Source organism: Thalassophryne amazonica, chromosome 9 (genome assembly GCF_902500255.1).
Source record: "Thalassophryne amazonica chromosome 9, fThaAma1.1, whole genome shotgun sequence".
NCBI lineage: Eukaryota > Metazoa > Chordata > Actinopteri > Batrachoidiformes > Batrachoididae > Thalassophryne > Thalassophryne amazonica.
In genome coordinates, this window is record NC_047111.1 from 68058279 (window position 1) to 68064846 (window position 6568).

A 6568-nucleotide genomic window follows, 5' to 3' on the forward strand; every position below is an offset into this window, starting at 1 on the left:
GGTGGCGGTCTTGCTGGTAATATGTTGTGGTATTCCTTGATAAAATTTCTGGTCAATAAATTGATTTCATCCACAGTAGGACAGCTCCCACTGCTAGCCATCCGAGCCCTAGAAGAAAGCACAAACGAAACAGACAGAGAACCAGAATATATGGAAATGGATGAAATACCATTATCCTCCCCGACAGCCCCCAGCTCCCTAATATTGTGGCGTACACCCCAGATAGGGATGACTGGGATGGACCGTGCTTGGTGATATTGTAGACGAGGAAGAAGACATGCACGCACATTTACATTCACACACATGCACCCACAAAAATGAGGGATAGGATAGACAATATCTGAAAGAATGACATGGAGCTGTATAATGAACGTATATGTATATTACTAGGACACAGGAGTATGGCTGAGAGACCAGACTCCCCTGATCAGGGACCTATGCCTGATCTGCCTCTATCAAGTCTGATTGGACTCTCAGACTGTTTGGAGAAGAGGATATGCAGGAGGGATGGTCGAGACATGATTGGTCGCCACAGCCGCCTTCCATCCAGCAGCTAAACCAGTTGGCACAGAAGGATCTTCATCGTTCCAGCACCTGGCGATGACTGCTTCACAGAATCTGCCTGCAGCAAGAGTCGGCCCGAGGACTCCACCATCCTGAAGGCCCTTGGACTCAGGAACACAGCCCCTTCCGCAGATGCCATGGAGACAGTCACATGTGCCAGGGGCAACGATACCCTCCAGGGTGAGGCAGCCAATGTCGCCATATGCAGCAACCGCCCGAGGTGCATCCTAGACCCAATTCACTGCTAGGACCTGTCCCCAGCTTCCACCCCCAAGGCAGGAGAGATATTCTGATCAGCCCAGTACCTCTGGAGGAGGATCAGCAGGGTAGACCTTAGCCAAACTCACCCACCAGGACAGAGGGGAGCTTTGTACAGGCTACTAAATGCCCAGAGTGTCCCAACCACTTGCCTGTGCGACATCAACAATACTCCCCCCACACACGAAATGCCTTCCCCCTTGTACTTCCTGTCCCCTGGACTGCACAACCTTAATCTGGTCATGGTCACCCCACAGGACATGGCAATCTTGGTTCGAGAGCTTCGTCTTCCACAAGAGTCTGTTCCAAAAACCTTGGAGCAGCTCCTGCCCCTCACAAATCACATTCCCCATGAGCTATTTGAGGAAATCATGCCACAACTAAGTCAGACAGCTGCATACCTGTTCAGGATACACCGTGACAATGCCAACATCTCTTGTGCTCAGGAGGGCCTCCATACTCAACTGTGTGGTCTTCAGTCTAGTATGGACATGCTAGCCTGCATGATGGAGCATATGGAAAGGGAACAGCTAGGGCTGGCCACCACCACCCTGAATGTGGGCAGGAATTCTCTGGGGGCCCTGTACAACCTGGCCAAGCAGCACAAGGAGCTGGAAAGATCCATCAGAGAACTGCACGACTGTCTGAAAGCCAGAATTCCTGATCCTCCCCCACTACCCCTGAAAGGCCAACCTCCCCATGTTCCCCAACTTCTCCCAAACTTCAGATGCTGAGTAATGCTGAGGAGCGCGGACTGACGTAATGGCACTGAACACGGACTATGATCTTGGTTCTTGAGTTTGAATTGCGGACTGGTTTCAGAAATCTGAGTGTAACTAAAAACAAAGAAGGATATATGTTAGTAACGAAAGTTGGGTAAATGTCTGTCCTTACCATCATCTGCGTAACACGATAAAGCTAAATGCATACACATAGATATCACATTGCAAAGTTATAAAAAGGGGACCCTTACACGGCGTGTTTGTAGATTTAGTAGTAAAGATGCACCATAGGGACCCCTTTTTTCTTAAATTATAGCATGCCTCAAGAGACATGCATTGCCTAAATTTGGTGTCTGGCCAAAACGGGCATTAGAAACAAGCTGAAAAGAAGAAAAACAAAGTGGAGAATGTGAGAAATGGCCTATAATGAAAACCATTATATGAGTGACTAAGGCAAATGACTTAAGGACGGACATGAAGGGAAACCATTTATTGTGTTTATCATTTAACTAGACATAGCTGCGCCTAACCGTAGGAATAGTTTTCTTGATTGGTTGACTAAATAGTGGTAACGTAGGGGTTATTTGATGCATTTAATAATAAATGTGTGACGCTTTAACAAAATATATGTAGAACCAAGTATAATGGGTTGGAGCCTCTGGTTGAGTGAGTCAATAGATGCCAGAAGATGATTGGTTGCACTGATGTCAATGTGAAGCCTTTACTTTGCCATGATTAAGAGGTTGATGTAACTTGTTTTATGTGGCCATTTTAAGTGCCTTGAATTACACCAAAACGCAATGTTTGAATGTCACCTTGTGTTGATATAATCCAGCTATTGCTCACCTTGTGCCTTAGTAGGTTAGGTTCACCTCACTGCAATATATTTACCGTGTGAAGTATCACTGATATTCATATCCGCACCAGAGTTATCAGTAACTCGAGTGATGTGTTTTCTTTTTTATTGCAATGCACAAATGAGGATGTCTTGTCAGTAAACAACCCAAGTAGTATAGTTGATGTAATGGGACTCTTTCGAGTCCCAGAGGAGGGACTGTAGAAGAATTTTAGGTCCATATTTGAACTGTGATGAACTATCAAGTGTCCTGATCCGAACTGTATGTCCTCTGGTTGAACTAGCAGGTGTTCAACCCCAAAAAAGGGCTCTATTAGTCATTTAGTCTGTCAGGGCTTTCCAAGGCCTTTTAGGTGCTTTCCCGCAGGCCACGTGCGGGGGCCTCAGGCCAGCTGCACGTGTGGCGTGAGGCCACGTGCGGAGGGGGCCTCAGGCAGCTGGCACCTGTGGCTGAAGGTCTTTAAAAAAATCAGTTGTAAATCCTCATGTTTTAATGGGAGCGGTTGTCACACTGAAATAATGGCCTAACACCTGCTTAGGGTTCACTAGAGGACGCTTCCAATAGAAAACCATGTCTTGGGAATGAAATAAATAAAAAAGTCGAAGGAGGAGCGAGGCCCGCGGTCTCCAATAAATAGACGAGCGCGGTTGTCATATTCAGTCTCTCTAGAGGACTCAGTTTGTCTAAGCTCTGTGTCGAAGGCTTAAATAACTTAAAAACTCTGTGCATTTTATCTTGCTTAAGGCTGAATTATTCTAAAGTGTTGTGTCATTTTCTAGCATATCACTTGCAATTAGTTTGTGTTATCTAAAAGACGACATCCTGAGAAGACTAAAGACGAGCCGCGACAGGAGGTAGGGCTCCCTCTGGTGGCGCTTCCTTTGCCATTGCAGGTTCGGGCACTAGATGGCACCCTCCTCCCTTTAATCACACACAAGACACAACCAGTAACTCTGGTGGTGTCTGGAAACCATCGGGAGTAGATTGAGTTTTTTGTAACTCCTTCTACCTCCCGCGTGATTTTGGGCTTCCCATGGATGTTGAAGCACAATCCCCGGATTGATTGGCCGTCTGGGTGGTGGTTCAGTGGAGCGAAACCTGCCATCGGGTGTGTTTAGGATCCTCGGTTCCTCCCAGTTTACATGCTAAGGAGGAGGTCAAAGTCCCTCCCAATCTGACGGCAGTGCCGGTTGAGTACCACAATCTTGCTGACGTCTTCAGCAAGGATCTGGCACTCACCCTTCCCCCGCACCGTCCGTACGATTGTGCCATTGATTTGGTTCCAGGCGCTGAGTTCCCGTCCAGCAGGCTGTACAACCTCTCACGACCTGAGCGCGAATCAATGGAGACCTACATCCGGGACTCATTAGCTGCCGGGCTGATCCGGAACTCCACCTCCCCGATGGGGGCAGGTTTCTTTTTTGTGGGCAAGAAAGATGGCAGACTCGGTCCATGCATTGATTACAGGGGGCTGAATGAGATTACGGTTCGCAATCGATACCCGTTGCCATTGTTGGATTCCGTGTTCACCCCCCTGCATGGAGCCAAAATCTTTACTAAGCTGGATCTTAGAAATGCGTATCACCTGGTTTGAATGGAAGACGGCATTTAACACCCCGTTAGGTCACTTTGAGTACCTGGTCATGCCGTTTGGCCTCACCAACGCCCCCGCGACGTTCCAAGCCTTGGTTAACAACGTCTTGCGGGACTTCCTGCACCGATTCGTCTTCGTATATCTGGACGATATTCTCATCTTTTCTCCGGATCCTGAGACCCATGTCCAGCATGTACGTCAGGTCCTGCAGCGGTTGTTAGAGAACCGACTGTTTGTGAAGGGCGAGAAGTGCGAGTTTCACCGCACGTCTTTGTCCTTCCTGGGGTTATCATCTCCTCTAACTCCGTCGCCCCTGATCCGGCCAAGGTTGCGGTGGTGAGAGATTGGCCCCAACCAACAAGCCGTAGGAAGCTGCAACAGTTCCTCGGCTTCGCTAATTTCTATAGGAGGTTCATTAAGGGCTACAGTCAGGTAGTTAGCCCCCTGACAGCCCTGACCTCTCCAAAAGTCCCCTTCACCTGGTCGGATCGGTGCGAAGCCGCGTTCAAGGAGTTGAAACGACGGTTCTCTACTGCGCCAGTTTTGGTGCAGCCTGACCCTAGCCGCCAGTTCGTGGTTGAAGTGGACGCCTCTGACTCAGGGATAGGAGCCGTGCTGTCCCAGAGCGGAGAGACCGATAAGGTTCTTCACCCGTGTGCCTACTTTTCACGCAGGTTGACCCCGGCTGAACGGAACTATGACCGTCGGCAATCGAGAACTCCTTGCGGTGAAAGAGGCTCTTGAGGAGTGGGAGACACCTGTTGGAGGGAGCGTCTGTGCCGTTCACGGTTTTTCACTGACCATCGGAACCTGGAGTATATCAGGACCGCCAAGCGGCTGAACCCCAGGCAAGCCCGCTGGTCACTGTCTTCGGGCGTTTTGACTTCCGGATCACCTATCGCCCCGGGACCAAGAACCAGAGGTCGGATGCCTTGTCCCGGGTACACGAAGAGGAGGTCAAAACTGCACTGTCGGATCCACCGGAGCCCATCCTGCCGGAGTCCACTATCGTGGCCACCCTCACCTGAGACGTGGAGAAGATCGTCCGGGAGGCCCTGGCACGGAGCCCGGACCCAGGAACAGGTCCGAAGAACCATTTATACGTCCCACCAGAGGCCAGAGCTGCAGTCTTGGACTTCTGTCACGGTTCCAAGCTCTCCTGTCATCCAGGGGTGCGAAGGACTGTGGCAGTTGTCCGGCAGCGCTTCTGGTGGGCGTCTATGGAGGCCGACGTCCGGGAGTATATCCAGGCCTGCACCACCTGTGCCAGGGGCAAGGCAGACCATAAAAGGTCCCAAGGACTACTCCAGCCGTTACCTGTGCCTCATCGCCCCTGGTCCCACATCGGCCTGGATTTCGTCACGGGCCTCCCGCTGTCCCAGGGCAACACCACCATCTTCACGATAGTGGACCGATTCTCCAAGGTGGCCCACTTCGTGGCCCTCCCGAAGCTCCCAACAGCCCAGGTGACAGCAGACCTCCTGGTCCACCACGTCGTCCGTCTGCATGGGATACCCACCGACATCGTCTCTGATCGTGGTCCCCAGTTCTCCTCACACATCTGGAGGAGCTTCTGCAGGGAACTGGGGGCCACCATGAGCCTCTCGTCCGGGTACCATCCACAGACGAACGGACAGGCAGAGCGGGCCAACCAGGAGCTGGAACAGACCCTCCGCTGCATAACATCCGCGCACCCGACGGCCTGGAGCAACCATCTGGCCTGGATTGAGTATGCGCATAACAGCCAGGTGTCTTCTGCCACCGGCCTCTCCCTGTTTGAGGTGTGTTTGGGGTACCAGCCCCCATTATTTCCCGTGGTGGAGGGAGAGGTCGGTGTGCCCTCGGTCCGGGCCCATTTTCGGAGGTGCCGTCGGGTGTGGCGCACCGCCCGTTCTGCCTTGTTGAAAGCCCGGACGAGGGCCAAGACCCATGCAGACCGCCGGCGGTCCCCGGCCCCTGCATACCGGCCCGGGCAGGAGGTGTGGTTGTCGACGAAGGACATCCCCCTCCAAGTACAGTCTCCTAAACTGATGGACAGGTTCATCGGCCCATTTCGTATCCTCAAGGTCCTCAGCCCTGCCGCAGTGAAGCTCCAGCTCCCAGCTTCACTGCGGATCCACCCGGTCTTCCATGTTTCAAGGATCAAACCTCACCACACCTCACCCCTCTGTGCTCCCGGTCCGGCGCCGCCTCCTGCCCGGATCATTGACGGGGAGCCGGTTGGACAGTGCGCCGGCTCCTGGATGTCCGTCGAATGGGCCAGGGGTTCCAATATCTGGTGGACTGGGAGGGGTATGGACCCGAAGAACGCTCCTGGGTGAAGAGGAGTTTCATCCGGATCCGGCCCTCCTGGCCGACTTCTACCGCCGACACCACCCGATAAACGTGGTCGGGCGCCAGGAGGCGCCCGTTGAGGGGGGGGGGTCCTGTTGTGTGGGCCGCCAGAAGAGGAGGTACTGCTGGCCCACCACCAAGGGCGCCCTGCCTGAAGTGCGGGCTTCAGGCACGAGAGGGCGCTGCCAGCCACGGACACAGCCGGGAGTGACAGCTGTTACTCATTACTTCCTGACAGC